The sequence below is a fragment of the Hemicordylus capensis genome, chromosome 2 (assembly GCF_027244095.1).
Source record: "Hemicordylus capensis ecotype Gifberg chromosome 2, rHemCap1.1.pri, whole genome shotgun sequence".
Taxonomy (NCBI): Eukaryota; Metazoa; Chordata; class Lepidosauria; order Squamata; family Cordylidae; genus Hemicordylus; species Hemicordylus capensis.
The window spans coordinates 118,337,312-118,355,001 of NC_069658.1; the positions used below are offsets into that span (position 1 = coordinate 118,337,312).

The window sequence follows — 17,690 nt, forward strand, 5'->3', positions numbered from 1 at the left end:
CCATCCCCTTCCTCAAGGTTTTAGAGAGACTTTTAAGCTCAGCAGAAGAGCTTAATAGTGCCAGCTACTTTAATGCTAAGTGTCAATTAGTTCCACACAGGCAGATAGATTTAACTGGATTTTTACAGTTGCATATGCTCTTCACACAGATTGTCCTCCACTTGGAATATTCAGAGTACTATAAAAAATTGCTAAGTAGCAAATAGACTATATTTTTAATTTAAAATATATGTTATATTGTTTTTAAAACTGAATGTTTTTGAGCAAAAGCTGCATACGAAAATTTAATATGGCAACCTCCAGCTATTCAGACATGGGCTTCATTCTAAAATTTCTCAAACTTTAAATCAACCAACCAACCAACCAATGGTTGCCCAAGCAATCATTCAATCCAACTGAAGCCATGACCTTCTAAATCTCATTAGAGTTAAGCTTGTGCCTGCACTCCCATTGATTATCAATAGGTCTTAGAAGTATTCAAATTTGGCTGAATTTTGCCACTTTCGTGATATTAATCTAATGTTCACTAAAAAGTAGTGAGGCTTACAATCTTGACACCTTGATAAGGATGTGAGATTGCTTACAGTCAAAGAGACAATAGGAGAGTATTCCAATTGAGTTTGAAATAGCTGTATCAAACTCAAATATGTATTAGTAGAACAGCTGTCTTGTCCAACTGGAATATTAAACAAAAATTAGCTGTTAACATTGCCAAACTTGCTGAAATAGATATGGCTCATAAGTGCGTCTGGGCTACTCTAGTAGTTTGGAAGTTCAGAACTCAAAGCAGGGATGCAGTTGCTAAACTGATGTTTTTGAAATAATTTGATTGATAATATTCCTATGGTTATGCTAAATTTGCCAGGGATCAGCATTTCGAAGACATGAGAACTGCAGTAGTTAAACAAAACACTACTCCTTCCAGACAGTTACATAACAAATCTGGTGTAAATTTTGAACAGGAAATCTGGATACTCCAAATGGCCAAGAATGCAATCCATCTAGCAACAGCTCTAAACGCAAAGTCGATGAAAGCAAAACATCAGATTTTGCTTTCAACAGGATAAATTGGGATAAATACCATATTTACTCAAATCCAGGACTAGCTTTTTCCAAATTATTTGATGTAAGAATTTGGGGGTTGTCTTAAATCCAGAGTCCTCTTCCTTTTGGGTAAATACAGGTACAGCCTCTATTTAACCTGTAGTCTTTAAGGGGGGCATATTAAATTCAGAGTTGTCTTCTATTTGGGTAAATAAGGTAATTCTGGATAAGGACCTAGAAAGTACACTCTGGCCTTAAACTAGACTCCAATCCTACAAGCACATCACACAGCTAGAGAGAATGAGTAAAGCTTAACGGTCAAATCCTTTGACACATTCTGTCTGTGTTAATCTACATCAAGTTTAATGGGAGAAGCATTTGTTCTGTTTCCACTGATCCTGTTATCAGAAATTTTGAAAAAAATGTCACATATGAACGATGAAATTTAACATTCAACTTTTGCACGTGATAACCACTTGCTTATTAACAACTGTGAAAATTAACCTCTTTCCTACAAGCCTCAGTAGTGTGTATTTAACAAAGTTGTCAATATTGTTTTCCTGTCCCATCCTGGGTTGCAACTCTCCTCCAACCTTTGTTTGGCCACACCAGCATACTGAACCCACCCCCGCACTGCAAGGCATTGAGCCTGCACAGGGAGCCAGCCAGGGCTGTGAATGCAAGTGCAGACATGCTAGGGTGCTGCTAATCCACTACACCGGTGGACCCAGGGAGATGCCCCTTCCCTTCACAAGTGCTCACTGCCACATAGATGTCCATCCCTTTCAGCAGATAGCTGGCGTATGACAGCAGGTGTGTGGGTGGATAGCAATAGCAATAGCAATAGCACTTACATTTATATACCGCTCTATAGCCGGAGCTCTCTAAGCGGTTTACAATGATTGAGCATATTGCCCCCAACATTCTGGGTACTCATTTTACCGACCTCGGAAGGATGGAAGGCTGAGTCAACCTTGAGCCCCTGGTCAGGATCGAACTTGTAACCTTCTGGTTACAGGGCGGCAGTTTTACCACTGCGCCACCAGGGGCTCTCTGGATGTGGCTGATGCATGTGATGGAATGGGTTACCGGGCAGCCTACTGCTGGGGCTGCCCTGAACTGGGAGACATCTGACCAGCTCTGCAGGGCAGTGCATCCCTTCCCTGACATCCGCTCCTGCTATAGGACTCTATGGTGCCATATTAGGGCTGGGAGGGAGAGGCGGTGTCCGCGTTGGGTTTTCAGCTGGCAGCAGCCACACAGCAGTTAACTCAGGTTAATGTAATGTTCCAGCCAACCAACCTGGGCTACGACCAGGGTTTCAAAGTAAGGTTAACAGCTTTTGGCTAGCCTGGGTTTGGGCACCTTTCCCCATATCCACACGACCAACTAGCCCAGGTTAGTCCACCATTTGAGGCCAGTGGACTATTAGCAGAGGACAATTGAACATCCCTTAAAGAAAGGACTATTATCATTTAGGAAAAAAATGTTGTAATATGTTCTGATCCCATGGATATAAATCAAACAATAAAACAACTAGTAAATATTTAATCTTAATTATATACCCTAATGCTTCAATGTATTCTAATATTTAAGATGTCCAAGGAAACATGGCTACAGTCAGTACCATGTCAGCATGTCCTGCTACCACTCACTTATGAGGAATCTTTTACCTACTAATACTAGTCATCAATACTAACTGTTGGCTATAAGTGATGCTTTTAAGAGGTGCTGTAGTGACCACCCTCTAAAGAGTTCAGGAAGTGAATCCTTGTTTTGACTGACAGGCTGGTGAACTCCAGGCAACCAATCAGTACACCAGGTGGGTGGGATCTAGAGGGCTGTCGCTGGAAGCATGGAGGAGGACATGCAGCAATGGTGTTTGCTGCACCAAGATGACTGCAGATCCTTGTAAGACTTCTCAGGAGTTTGGTGAGTTCGAGGACAGGAAGCCAGTGCTTTGGCTTTGGGAATTTAGCATAAGAAAAGAGTGTTTAGACAGACTTCACATCAGGAATTTATATGTCTATGTTTGTGTGCTTTGCATTGTCCTAAATAACTGAGTAACTAAGATTTCAAAGAGTGCCGTACCAGAATCATCTGGGCACCTCTGAAATATTCTTGTAACCAACTAAGTATTTTTAAGTGTATCTAAAAAGCTAAAAGCCTCTGACAGAACTAGTCTGTAGTAACATTAATAACAATTCATCCCCCACCCCGGTTCTTTGCTTTTTACAAGCTTCCAAGCAGGGCTGTCCCTAGAGGGGTGTGGGGCTGAGGGCGAATCAGCATGTGTAGGGCCTCTTTAACATTTCAATATAACATACATTATATGTAAACACACACACACACAAATAAGTTCCTTATTTTATACTTTTGCATAATTCAATACACTTCATGACTGGTGAGTTTTTAAAACTCAACAGTCGTGATCAGTATTACATAGCCTTCATTTGGAAACTGAATTCTCTTGCAATAAAAATCTTATTTTAAAAAGGAAGAGACTTTGATTCTCAACATAACTGTACATTGATTGCAAGGGGCAGACATTATTTGAACCATGCACTCCACACTTTTGCATGGAGGTGGAACAATTAATCCTTCCTCCCTCATTAGAGGACCAGAGGGTCAGGGGAAAACAATTTTGCACCAAATTGTTCAGTGAGTGATACCCCCTCTACTTAAGAGGCCACATCTTCAAGGTGATGATAGGCAGAAAGGCATCTCATCATAGAAGAGGTTATGGTGACAGTTTATTGCTAAATGTTATCTGCACATATCAGAAAAGGGTAGCATATAGCAGAGGGCTTTTGAATTATTTCTGATTAGTTGCATCACAATCCTGGGATGCTGATCCAGTTCTTAACAACTCCTATAGAACCACAATCAAACACATAACAATTCTGACCCATACATACATATACACACAGATATATAAATAAAATAAATAATGTGTGTATATATACACACACACACACCTCTATCTATACGAAAAATATTCCTTTGAATAAACATAAAATATAACTTGAATGTACAGTTTATCTGTTTGTATTTCCTTATTTGGAGGTGAGGAAATCTGAGGTATGGGGGACAGTTATTCTGGAATAATATATCTGGTGTTTCAATACACAGACGTTACATAGGTAACTGTGCTTGTCTATTCGTAAGAAATCCTAATGGAGAAGGAGAATTTATTATGAGTGGGGTAAAATATTATCTGTAGTCCATATGCTTTTGAATTTTCCAGTTGTTTTCCTCCAGCTAGATGTAAACAAAATAAATAAGAATGGAGGGAGAAATATCAGAGCTTCCTTATCATGCCCTGGATTCCCCACCCCACCACATTTCCATTTTGCTGCTGCAGAAAACTCAGGATCGGGTATTAGGCCCCTACAAATGGAAAGGTGTCCATTGTTCCCATGCCAAACTGGATTGTTTTTGGATGCATGAGGAGGCTGCCTAAATAGTCAGCTCTGCATATGCTGTGAAAATGAGGTGAAGATAAAAGGGTGGAGAATGGGTTGGATAGCTCTGTTTGGAGATCAGAAAGGAATTTTCTTTCCTCCTCCGCCCCACTGTCCGAGGAGGTAATAGTGTTGAGCTAGAAATGCATTACTCTGTGCAGGGCCCCCAGATAACGCAGCTTATTTGCACACTTAGCAGGCAGCTGCTTGTTTCTTGCAGGAGGTCGCAATGCAACACAGCTGGGCTTCCTCCACCTCCAATCCCCACTCCCCACCCCCAAACACCACTCTCACTGCTCCCTTACTCAAAGCATGAGCCACTCCCTCTCAAATGCTGGCTCCCAATATGCATCACTTCGGTCACCTCTCCATGTATTCTCACACACAAACATTTAAGTTCCCCTCACTCACACAGCAGTCTAACTGGGACAAGTGTGAACATAAGAACATAAGAACAGCCCTGCTGGATCAGTCCCAAGGCCCATCTAGTCCAGCATCCTGTTTCACACAGTGGCCCACCAGATGCTGCTGGAAGCCTACAGGCAGGAGTTGAGGGCATGCCCTCTCTCCTGCCATTACTCCCCTGCAACTAGTACTCAGAGGCATCCTGCCTTTGAGGCTGGAGGTGGCCTATAGCCCTCAGACTAGTAGCTGTTGATAGACCTCTTCTCCATGAAGTTATCCAAGCCCCTCTTAAAGCCATCCAGGTTGTTGGCTGTCACCCCATCTTGTGGCACAGAATTCCACAAGTTGATTATGCATTGTGTGAAAAAGTACCTCCATTTGTAGGTCCTAAATTTCCTGGCAATCAGTTTCATGGGATGACCCCTGGTTCTAGTGTTATGTGAGAGGGAGAAGAATTTCTCTCTCTCCACTTTCTCCACACCATGCATGATTTTATAGACCTCTATCATGTCTCCCCGCAGTCGTCTTTTTTCTAAACTAAATAGCTCCAGGTGTTGTAGCCTTGCCTCATATGAAAGGTGCCTGATCATCTTGGTTGCCCTCTTCTGCACCTTTTCCAGTTCTACAATGCCCTTTTTTAGATGTGGTGACCAGAATTGTACTCAGTACTCCAGGTGTGGCCGCACCATAGTTTTATATAAGGGCATTATAATATTAGCAATTTTATTTTCAATCCTCTTCCTAATGATCCCTAGCATGGAATTGGCCTTTTTCACAGCTGCCTCACACTGAGTCGACACTTTCAACGAGCTGTCTACCATGACTCCAAGATCCTTCTCCTGGTCAGTCACCAACAGCTCAGATTCCATCAGCGTATACTTGAAGTTGGGGTTTTTCATCCCAATGTGCATCACTTTACACTCGCCAACATTGAACTGCATTTGCCATTTTGTTGCCCACTCCCCCAGTTTGGGGAGTTCCTTTTGGAGCTCCTCACAATCCATTTTGGATTTCACTACCCTGAATAGTTATTAGTGTCATCTGCAAATTTGGCCACTTAGCTGCTTAGTCCAACTTTTAGATCATTTATGAATACATTAAAAAGCACCAGTTCCAGTACAGATCCCTGGGTGACGTCACTTCTTACTTCCCTCCATTTATGTGTGCTTACATTTAGGAGAAAGGGAAAGGCAGCAATCTCAGACAAACGTACCCAAGCAAGCCACAGTAAACTTTAAACGCGCATAGGATTTGACAACCCAGTGTTTCAAATCTCAACAGAGGGAAGCTCAGGGGGGGAGGCAGGGGGGTGTTTTGCAGCCGCCAGTGGCAGGGAAAAGGCAGTGGGGGTTTGTAGCCAGTGCCAGCAGGGGGAAAAGGCTGCAGTGCAGATGGGGGATTGCTGTCAGTGGTGGTGACAAAAAGGCAGCAGTTGGGATGGGGGGTGGATTCAGGAGTCACAGCCGCCGGTGGTGGCAGAGCTGCAGCAGAGCAGGTGCACAGACCAGTTTGCTGAGGCTACCAAGTGAGCGGAAAGGCAGGCTGCTCAATCACCGCTCCTTGCCTGGCCAGTTTGTGCTGCCATCTGGCCTGCCTGGAGAGGGACTGTGCATAGCAGCCTGGACAGGCGCACACACGAGCCAAGGGCTTGGCTGCTGAGCAGAAAGGCAAGCCACCCATTGCTTGCTCGCCCAATGTGTGCCACCGCTGCGCAGAGCCTGTCCAAGTGTGGGGCTTGGGGCAAACACACCGGTCGCCCCGCCTTAAAGATGGGCCTGCCTTCAAGGGTTGGCTATTAACCCAGCAAGAGAAGGGGGGGCTAGAAGGGGGATTTCTCTGATGCAAAACACGTCTCAATGAGAACTTGGCCAAACAAATAGGGATGTGCACGGACCGGTCCGTAGGCATGGCCTCCGGACCGGTCCGGACACGGGCGGTTCGGTCCGGCAAGATTCGGGTGGGGGGTTCCATTAAGGGCGGGGGGCTTTACTTATCCCTCCCAACAACAGCGCCGTATTTAGTTGAGCAATCGGGCGGCAGGATACCTCCCTGCCGCCCGCTTCAATCCCCGCTTGGCTCCTTAAGAACTAAGAATCTGGCGGCAGGATACCTCCCTGCTGCGCCCTTCAAACCCCACTTGGCTGGCGGCCACCCCCTTCAATCCCGCTGCCGCCCCCTTCATTCCAGTTTCTCCATTGAAATTGGGCGGCAGGGTAACTCCCTGCTGCCCCTTTGCCGGCTTCTTAAAAGCCTTTTGCAGCCAAGCCGGCAAAGGGGCGGCAGGGAGTCACCCTGCCGTCCGATTTCTAAAAGGAGCAGTTGTTCCTTTTAGAAATCGGGCGGCAGAATAACTCCCTGCCGCCCCTTTGCCTGCTCAAAAGCCAAGCCGGCAAAGGGGCGGCAGGGAGTTACCCTGCCGCCCAATTTCAATGGAGAAACGGGAATGAAGGGGGCGGCAGGGGGATTGGGGGCGGCAGGGAGATTGAAGGGGGCGGCCGCCAGCCAAGCGGGGTTTGAAGGGCGCGGCAGGGAGGTATCCTGCTGCCTGATTCTTAGTTCTTAAGGAGCCAAGCAGGGATTGAAGCAGGCGGAAGGGAGGTATCCTGCCGCCCGATTGCTCAACTAAATACGGCGCCGTTGTTGGGAGGGGTAAGTAAAGCCCCCCCCGCCCTAAATGGAACCCCCCACTCCAGTGCCAGACCGCAGCTCCGCGGTTCTGTGCACACCCCTACAAACAAACAATTAACTCCACATGCAGGCAGATGCCTGGCAGAACAATTGGTTGTATTCTTACTTGTTAGCAAGGAGGAAAAGGCAAAACGGGGATCTTTGATCACTCCAATGCCCATTCAGAGTAGCCTGTAGGAAAGATCTGGTAGCAGCAGTAACCGACCAGAACTTCTGGGTTTATCAAAATCATCTTCTTAGCTTTCTGGGTTTTCAAAGTTAAGGATTTTTAACCGTTCATAGGCAGCTTCTCCGAGCATGCTGTGGAAATGACTCATCGCTGATAGGAGTCAATTCTGAGCTAGTTGACTGAGAAGGGTGCTAAAAGCTGATTAGAACTGTTTCAGCCAGTTTATTCATTAACTGACGTGAGTCAGGAAAGGAAACTTCCACACACTGAGGATATTCACACGACTGCTCGAAAGCAGGCTAAAGGAGTCCAGCACACTTTCAAGCGGCCGTGAGACTGCAGGGAGCTGTGCAGCTCCAGGTGGTTAGCCCACTTAATCCCCCCCCCCTTAAATGTAAAAAATAACAAATGAGGTTAGTGGAGCAAGCACCCCCTAACCCCGTTTTGGTGATCGTGAGTTGCTACAGCGCAGTTCTGCACCATGGAGACTCATAAGGAGACCCCCAACTGGGAGGCTCCAACAAGCCTCCTGGCCACGGGAGTCTCTCCAGAATGCCCTGTGCACTTGCATGGAGCATCCTGGGACTTTCGGGGCTGGGTGGCCCCCGATCCACACTGCCACTACTGGCTCCGTGAGAGTGGGAGTGGGTGGCTGATCCAGCCGCCCCGGGACAGCTCCCTGCTCATGTGCGGGGAGAACAGGCTAAGCCTGCTCTCCCCACAAACCACCTCTAGGCACTTCACTTTGATTGTGCAAAGCACCTCACCAATTCACCACATGTGCATATAGCTTACAGTTTATTGCAATTAAGACCAGAATAGCTGTCTTAAAAAGGAATCACATAACCTTTTAGATTCCTCGTGTCAAAACACATTGTGCAGGGCACAGTATGTAACATAGCCTCTGGTGCACTTCTTTAGGAACTCTTTGACCCAGTGCTTTATTCGATTCAAGATTAGCAAGCCAAAGCATTTAAAGTACTCTTGACACAGTCTAAAAAGCCACTGCAAGAAAATACACTTAGGTGTATAAGTCTAGGGGGAGACGTTTGGATTTGTCCCAAATAATAAAGCATCCATTGCATTAGAAGACTCTTACTTGAAGTAGCTGTGGAATCAAACATTCTGCCAAGGTGAGAAAAGATCTTGTATTCCACATTACCTACTTTATAGTCCTTTATCCCCCTCCTCCTAAGGGCAATAATATTAATCAAACAAGTTGCTATAGTAAGAACTGATCAGCCTACTTTCCTTTCACTCTCTCTACAACTGGACTAAATTTGGTTCAAATCGAGATCAGGGTGGATGATATCATTACAAACTACACCATTGGGGCATCCCTATGTGTCCATACAGCTGTAGCAAATTTGGTTCAAACTGGTTAGACTGTCCACAAGTTAGTTTACATATCTGCCATCTTGAATTGGTTTGGATGACATTGTCACAATCTACGCCGTTGAGGTGTCCCACCAGCTGTAGCAAATTTGGTTCAAATTGGTTAAGCAGTTCACAAGTTAGCCCACTTGCGGCTCAAAAGTTTACTTGTCTGCCATCTTGGATCAGGGTGGATGACATCACCACAAACTACGCCGTTGAGACATCCCTACAACTGTACCCGATTTAATTAATATTAGTCCAGGTGTTGCAAAGTTGATAGGGGGAGACACACAGACACAAACAGAATGCCGGGTGATCTCATAAGCCTACTGGAAAATAGGCTAAAAAGGAGCATAGTTAGGGACCATCTTTACAGGTTCCTCTACTTAAAGTAATTTTGTCAGCCGCCATGAGACACTGGTATGAGGCAGTATAGAAATCATATAACTTACTTGCACCTTTATAAATGCAATACATTTCCCCCCCAGGACAGGAACAGAAAGGTAAGAGAAGTAATTGTAGGGTGGGGGTGGAAGGAGTTTGCTCATATACAAGCCTACAATTCTTGTCTATGTCATTCATTCAATGTCTCAGTAACTGTTCCTTCTCCACACTACCTCCAGTTTCTGGCAATCTTTACAAGTTATTTTAAATACCTGAGTCATGGAGTCACATTGTTTTTTATTTATTTGAAATTCACCACTTTTCAAGCAATTTACACAGAGAGAGAAAAGCTGATGATTGTTTCCCTGTTCCCAGAGGGCTCACAATCCAATAAGAAATGCAAGGCAGACACCAATAGCCACTGGAGGGATGCTTTGTGGGGCTGAATAGGGACAGCTTTTGGAAAGCTTTCTTGTATTTTGAATACTTTGTTGATGAGAGTTGTGATGGAGATGCAACCAATTTTGCATCTGCTATGCTTACCTAGAATTGCCCTTAGCAAGGCCAGGTCCATCATGAGGTTACTTTTCAGTTTTTACTAAATCTATGAAATATGACATCTCAGCTGCTTCTTACTTTTGAAACCTTAATTATACAGGAAACCTTAACTGGTATATATTATGCTTAACAGCACCGTATAAAATTTTATCTTAAAATCAAAACAAATTCGGTGTCTAGTAATGTTCTTCAAGAGCCTTCCACAGATGCCAGCAGGCAGTATATTTTAACCAAGGCAACAGCATGCCAGCTCTATGTGGCTTCCAATTATTTTATACCAAGCTCCTGGAGGTTCCACTACAATAAAATTCCCTAATGGCCAATTAAGTCAGCTTGAAACCTTTTTGACAATATTAAATAGCATACATTGGGCACAATGGTCTGCTATGTGCAGGGTGATATTTTCAAAATATGTCTTTTAGAAGTATCAAAACATTTGTTTGGACTTATATCCACATGAAATCAAAAAGCCTATTTTGTAACACAGAATGCCAGCATGTTTGATTCTCAACTCAGTCTTGACCCACTGTGAACCCTGGGCCAGTCTCAGTCTGACCTATCTCACTGGGCTGTTGTGACAATACACACGCCATCCTCAGCCCCTATACATACATACACACACACACACACACACACACACACACACACACACACCTTGTTCTTTCTCCGTTTCTTTCTTGGAGAAAGAACAAGGTAAAAAAAGGCAATCGTTTTCCAAAACTGATGTCCCTTACTATTAATATTATCTCTTTAAATTACTTGTAAAAGTCACACATGTAAGCATATTTATCCTAATTAAAAAGCTTTCTGCAGCATGCTTTCTTTCTCCTTTTCCCATAATTTGAAAGAGTTGTCAGTAACTATGATAAGTGGAGGGGAAAGGCAGGGGCACAAAAGGAATTCAATAGCATTTAAGTTCAGAAGGGGAAATTACTGGTACAGTAATGTACATGAGTTTTACAGTGCAAAAGTGCTCCCACCCCCAACAAAATCTCTTCTAGTTTCAGTTGTTCTAGTAAGAACTAATCTGCCTCCTTTCTTTTCACTATCCCTACAACTGGACTAAACTTGGTTCAAATTGAGGTCCACAAGTTGGATCTCTTGTGCCTCAAATTTTCACATGTCCACCATCTTGGATTGGGTGACATCATTACAAACTATGCCACTGAGGTGTCCCTGTGTGTCACTCATGACAACTCTACCTAATTTGGTTCAAATTGGTTAGACACTCCACAAGTTAGCCCACTTGTGCCTCAAATGTTTGTGGCCACCATCTTGAATTGGGGTGGGTGAAATAATTATTTTATTGTTTTAACAAAGATAGAAACAGAGAGAAATTAAAAACACAGAGAGAAAAAGAACATATAAATTAAGAGATCTGACATAATTTGAAATTTTAATAACAAAGACCTTAGAACACATGCTAGGTCCTATATATAAACTTGTATTGAAGTTTGACTCAGAAGCTGAACAGACACAAGATTGTATGGCAAAATGGATGCAGAACTTTAACAAAACAATAGAGATGCAGCAGTGGGAATTTCAATGGAAGGTGAATATAAAATTTACAGTGACTAGTACTCTAAGGGAAAATTGGTATAGAATGAATCTGCGTTGGTATATTACTCCAGCAATGATTTCAAAGATGGACAATAACTACCCTGGAGATTGTTGGAATGTATGGAGCAGACAGGTACTTTCTGTCACATGTGGTGGACATGTAAAAAAGCTCAAAAATTCTGGAAAACAATACATTCTAAGATGCAGCAAATTTTGCATACAGATTTCCCTTTTCTCTCAGAAATTTTCATGTTAAATTTTACTAAACTGCATATTCCTGCAAAACATATTGAACTCTCTTTATATATGATAAAGGCAGCAAGAATCCTTTACACTCCTTGCTGGAAAACAAATTTGATTCCGACTTCAGATGAATGGCATCTCAAACTTTGGGAATATGCATCAATGGCCAAAATAACTGCATATGTTAAAAATAAGTCTCAGGATTTTTTTCTTTCAAATATGGGAACCATTTATTCAATATAATATACCGCAGGGATTGGTACCTCATCTGAGATTTGGCTTTTCTTTGTAGAGGAAATTAATGCAAATAGTAAAAATATCATCTTTGTTATCTTTCAGTTCTGTAGTCAATAATTTATAGAGTGTGGGTGAGGAGAGACATGTTGATTGAAGGAATTCAGGAAGATGTATACAGATTGTATTGAGAATCTTTGTATTTGCTGGGTATGATTATCTTGTTTCTTTGTTCTTTTTTTTCTGTTTTCCCATGTCTGTTTTCTTTTTCTCTCTCTGTTTATTTCTCTCTGTTTATATCTTTGTTAAAACAATTTTTTTTAAGAAAAAAAGAAATAATGACAAACTACACCATTGAGGTATCCCTATGTGCCCCTACAACTGTAGCAAATTTGGTTCAAATCAGTCGATTCACTTTTGCACCTCAAATGTTTACATGTCCGCCATCTTGAATTGGAGTGGATTACATAATCACCTACTATGCCATTGAGGTGTCACTATGTGTCCCTACAACTGTACCCAATTTGGTTCATATTGGCCCAGGCATTACGAAGATGATGGTGGGGCCACACATGGACACACAAAATGCCGGGTGATCTCATAAGCCTACTGAAAAGTAGGGTAACAATGTCACATGATTTTCCCACACACTAAGGAATATAGAAGCTTGCTCTCTTTAAAATGAAAATTACAAATCTCTATAGAAGACTTCCATTTTTTGCTACCAACAGTACTATAAGCTGATGATCCATTCCCTTATGTAATTTCTAGGCTCATATCCCTTCTAGAATCAGTACTATCTCCATAACCAAGCATGGAGGGAGCCAAGCGGCAACCTGGGTACTGCCTCCGCCACGGGCTCCCCAGCCCTGCCCCCTGCACCTGATGTCAGACACGGGGGTGTGGTTCCGCACCTAAACGGGGCTATGCAGCCCCATTTAGGAGCTCAGTCAATCAGTGCTGTGAATGCAGCGCTGGTCGATCTAACTTCCAAATGGGGCTACGTGGACCTGTTTGGGAATGAAATTAGCCAGTGCTGCATTTGCTTTAAAAGGCAGGAAGAGCCGCTCTGGCTGTGCTGTGAACTGGGGTGCAGCCACCATTGGGCAAATAGGTTTAAACAACCTGGGCTGCCGCCCCTCACAGGCCGCACCTTAAAGCCCCAGACACACATCCCATGTCTGATGTCAGCCAGGGGGGCGTGGTTTCTTTCCCAAATGAAGTTATTAATTAGTACGTTGGGATTGGGCTCTTAAATGGGGTCACGTGGCCCCGTTTAGGAGTGAAACCACACCCTCAAGTCTGACGTCAGATGCTGGGTATGTGGCTAAACACTCTGTGTCTGCAGGGGGTAGGGCTGGGGCAGCGCGGCAGAGGCAGCACCCGGGCCACCGCTTGGCTTCCCCCACGCCTGCTGCAAACACAGCACTGGCCGATTTCACTCCCAAATGGGGCTGCACTGGCCTGTTTGGGAACAAAGCTACGCCCCCGTATCCGACGTCAGATGCGGGGTGTTATCCGAGGCTGCAAAGTGCAGCCCCTGAGGGCAGCAGCCCAGGTTCTTTGAATCCATTCACCCAATGGTGGCTCTACCCCTGTCCATAAGCTTCTTCTCTAGAGCCCTCTATCTTATATCAAAGTGTTGATTGCATTTATTTATTTATTTGATTTCTATACCACCCTTCCAAAATGGCTCAGGGCAGTTTACACAGCGAAATAATCCTATATAATAAAGAGCTTGGCGTGCCTCCGTGTCTCCCTTGGCTGTTCTGGGCATGCACGGAGCGCATGCCCAGAACACGCCAAGGGAGACACGACTGCCGGGACCAGGTGGCCATGATGGACGGGAGAAGGAGAAGCGGCGGCCGAGGAGAAGTGGCTGCCGCGAAACCGGGCGGGGGGGAAGAGGCAGTGGGGGAAGCTGGCCGAGGCGGCGGCGGAGCCATGGCCGAGGCCTGGCCGCACCGCCGAAGCCGGGCGGGGGGAAGAGGCGGCGGGGGAAGCCGGCTGAGGTGGTGGCAGAGCCGCCGCCGAGGCCTGGTGGCGCCGCCGAAGCCGGGCGGGGGGAAGACCTTGGGGCCCTTGCCCGGCCGGGGAGACCGGCTGCAGCATGGAGGCTGGCAGCGGCGGGAGGGGGAATGGCGGTGGGGGGCCCGGAGCGCACAACTCTCCTAGCGCCCGTTATTTAACGGGCCTAAAATAACTAGTACATAAATAAGATGGATCCCTGTCCCCAAATGGCTCACAATCTAAAAAGGAACATAAGATAGACACCAGCAACAGTCACTAGAGATACAATGCTGGGGTGGATAGGGCCAGTTACTCTTCCCCTGCTAAATAAAGAGAATCACCATGTTAAAAGGTGCCTCTTTACCAAGTTAGCAGGGGTTTATGTAGTTTGCATACTCCCACCACGGTTGGAAAATCTGCTGTGAACCAACATACTAATTAATAACACAAAAGCACTGAATACAGGAGTCTTTAAATGTTCCTATACCTTTATATAATAAAGCTCCATCATTTTATGACTAATTATAGACTCTCTACAAGTTAGGAAATCTGAATACCTTCAGCTGTTTATTAAAGTTTTAGAAGTATGTCAGGCATTTGCAGAAGAAGAAAAAGTTGGTCTTGGCGATTTGCTTTCTATTATATCTCATGTAAGCAACCTCAGAATCAATCTTATTAGATTGCTGGACTGTCTAATCTAAGCGCATGATTTAGAGCAGAACTACATATAATCTAGATAAACTTGTGTTCCCAAAACCATGTTTGCCAGGAGAATAGACAGCTTTACACAACACAGGAAACAGTGAACCATTGGTTCCTGGAGTGTGACCGCCATTGGGCATGTTATTCAAATCCTGGAGTGTGACTGCCATTGGACATGTTGTTCAAACCCACAGTGTCGGCATATTATGACCAACTTGTGTTTCTGAACCCATCTGTAACCAAGATTTGAAGTTGGTTACAGATGTTGGGTTTGGAACCTTAAGTCAAGCAGAATATGCAAATATTGGCGGGTTCAGACGACATGCCCAGTGTCGGCATAGCCATCCCAACCCCTGAAACCATCTCTGCACTCTGGCAGTTCACCATTTCCCATATCATGTGAAGCCATTCTGTGTGTACAGCGGGAGTTATATGGAAGAGCTAAGCACCTCCCTCCTGCTCATTCCACCCTACAAATGCCCTTCATCCCAATATTAGCATTGTGAGGAAAACATGGGGTTGGGAATCCCATGTTCGTCTCAAAGGATAGTTCTATATTTTAGAAAACCGTAACACTGAACTGATAAATAAAAGTTGCCTTCAACTTCATTGTGCAGGGAGAATGACTTCTCCTTCCAAAGTGATTGTTTCTGTATTCCCATGCGCACAATGCATTTCAAAATTTCAATAGTACTCACAATTCCTCTGTTACTAGATGGTGAACAGAAGAGTGGGAGCATTTACATCATTATTTATTTTCATTTCAAATAATCTTGCTAAAAAATAATCATTTGCATTTAATTGAATTGACATTCCACATTAGAAGAGAGAAACAAGTTGCTGAACACTGGGTATCGGTGACCTCTCCTCCTTTCCAAAGCTCAGAATTAATACTCTATTCTCAGCTGCAATGACCTGTCATTTACCTTTGACACTATTTCCCACAGTCTTTGAAAACTTGCCTTAACCTCACTTTTGCACCTTCCTCTTCTTGGTTATCCAGAAACTCATTCTGAAAGTCAGGATAAACTGCTTCTATATTTCTTTAATAGACAGAACTGCATCTTTAGAGTTGTTCTCTATCCTCTGGAATATACTCTCTCCTCTGGAATTCTTATTAACCCTCACATTAACAGATCCAGCTAAAACAGACACACAGATACTAGACCTCTTAAAGATGACAAGATTTCAGCTGTTCAAATCTTTGTGACCACATACCTTAAGCTCAATATCAGGGACAACTTATTATTATTAATTCAATTTCTATACTGCCCTGCCAAAAATGGCTCAGGGCTGTTTACATAGAGAAATAATAAATAAATAAATGAGATGGTCCCCGGTCTCCGAAGGGCTCACAATCTAAAAAGAAACATAAGTCAGATACCAGCAACAGTCACTGGAGGTACTGTGCTGGGGGTGGATAGGGCCAGTTACTCTCCCCCTGCTAAATAAAGAGAATCACCATGTTAAAAGGTGCCTCTTTGCCCAGTTAGCAGGGGTTATCCAAGCACTAAGAACTAGGGATGCCCCTCCCTTGAGACTCCACCACCCCATTGCGGTGCTGTACTTGGTAAAGTTCTATCGTGACAGCAGCAGCCTGTGCTGCTGTCTCTTTCAAGGCACCCGCTGCGGCAATGGGATGCTGCTCCCAGCATCCCTCATGCGGCGCCAGCATGCAAGTGGCACCGATGCATGTGCTGCCATTTGTGGGGCCCGCAACAGCATACTGGCCCTGCAAATGGCATTGGCGCTATTTGATTGCCAATACTCCATGAGGGATGCTGGGAGCAGCATCCCATCGCTGCAGTGGGAACCTTAAAGGAGGCAGCAGTACGGGCTGCTGCTGTCATAGGAACATAGGAAGCTGCCATATACTGAGTCAGACCATTGGTCTATCTAGCTCAGTATTGTTGTCACAGACTGGCAGTGGCTTCTCCAAGGTTGCAGGCAGGAATCTCTCTCAGCCCTATCTTGGAGAAGCCAGGGAGGGGACTTGAAACCTTCTGCTCTTCCCAGAGCGGCTTCATCCCCTGAGGGGAATATCTTGCAGTGCTCACACATCAAGTCTCCCATTCAGATGCAACCAGGGCAGACCCTGCTTAGCTATGGGGACAAGTCATGCTTGCTACCATAAGACCAGCTCTCCTCTTAAGATACATACCAGAGGGGGATTCGAACCAGCAACCTCTTGCTCCCTAGGCAAGTTACTTCCCCACTGCACCATTAGGTGAACGGTAGAACTTTATGGAGTGCAGTGCTGCGATGGAGTGGCGGAGGATTGCAGGAGGGGTAGGTAGGACCTGCCTGCCTCCTCTTAAGGGGACCCCTTGCCCTGTTCCAAAACATTTTCCCCCCTTGCCATGTGCTGAAATGATCTGGGCACATCCTTGCCAAGTACTGTCTTGGAAACATATTATAGACAATCAACAGCAAATTTGCATCTTCATGTACACATTATAGGGCATTATAATGCACTTATAGTTAAGGTGAAGATAAAAATCATTCCTATAAGAGAGCTCTGAAAAGTCCCAAACATTCTATTGGTCCTAAAATCTATACTATTTGACTGATCTTTCTGGAGTTTTGCACATATCCGTCAGATGATAAGTGTCCCCAATTTTGGTGCAGGTATAACGAGAAAAGGTCAAGATACAACAGTTTGAAAATGTCTATGAAATGCAAGACTGAAAATTGGCCAGCAAAATTCCTTCTATTCCTTCCCCATCCCCACACCCCCATCCATTTAACTATATCCAAAAATTCAGGTCCCTGTTCTAGTAGTGCTTTTTGCATTTTTTAAAAAATCAAATTGGTGTTTGTAGAGTTATTAACCTCTGAAGTCCCCGTAACAA

The 17,690-nt window shown here is 44.5% G+C and overlaps 1 protein-coding gene across 3 annotated transcripts in view; it reads right to left on the reverse strand.

Annotated features, from left to right (window-relative positions):
* Nucleotides 1-17,690, reverse strand: part of TTC39B (tetratricopeptide repeat domain 39B) — a 136,628-nt gene that overhangs the window by 93,579 nt on the left and 25,359 nt on the right. The gene's annotated exons all lie outside the window — the stretch shown is intronic.